A 916-nucleotide genomic window follows, 5' to 3' on the forward strand; every position below is an offset into this window, starting at 1 on the left:
TAGCAAAATAATATAAAGTAAAAACCAGACTTAACATGTTTTTGTTTTGATAAAAAGTAAAGGAATCTTTGTTGTTTTTTTTTTAATTATCTGTCTTGCTGACATATTCCAAGTTTTGTTTTATTTATTAACTTGTCAAGCTCCTATAATAATGATGAAATTAATAACATTTTCATTTGTAAAGCAGATTTTTAACAGTAAATGTATTCAAATTGATTTACAAAAGGACAAAATTCAGCCATAATACAAACTTATGGAAACTATTCCTGCGTTTCTCGCTTTAGATGTCACAAATATCCATAAAGAGTATTCTTGCACGAGTAATAAATTGTATTTATTATTATTATTATTATTATTTTAGTTTTTAGCACCTGATAAATGACTGTGACGCCTAATGTCACAAATAGCTGACTGCAATTTGACTTTGTGAGTATTAATATTTAAAATTAAGTCAAAAGCATCATTTTAATGTTTGAGATTATCTTGGCCTAAATTAGCAAAGAAGTCTTTAGACATGATGTGTTTTTGGAGACAAAAATGTTCAAAGTCTAAATCAAGTAAATAATATAGGTCCCTTAGAGTTATTTTCCTGCTGATATATGCAGTTAGGAAAGTAAAATGTGGTCCTAAAACCTTGAGATGTGGGTGCAATTAAAAAAAAAGTAGAGCAAGATGCTCAGAGGGGTTTTCGTTTTTGATGCGCAGGGTAAAAGGTCGACGGTCCCTGACATCAAGAGCCTGAAATCCGCCTTTTGTTCTCGCCGCGGAGCTGGCCGCGGTTCTGAAATGTCTCCCCTCGGTTCGGTTCACACCATCTCAGCTCGAAGACCACCTCTCAGGCTCGGACAGGAGGAGGAGGAGAAAACAACGAAGCCTCCATGTTTGTGTTGTTTTTTTTTGTTTTTTTTGTTTTTTT

This window comes from Kryptolebias marmoratus, linkage group LG5 (assembly GCF_001649575.2).
Source record: "Kryptolebias marmoratus isolate JLee-2015 linkage group LG5, ASM164957v2, whole genome shotgun sequence".
Lineage (NCBI taxonomy): Eukaryota > Metazoa > Chordata > Actinopteri > Cyprinodontiformes > Rivulidae > Kryptolebias > Kryptolebias marmoratus.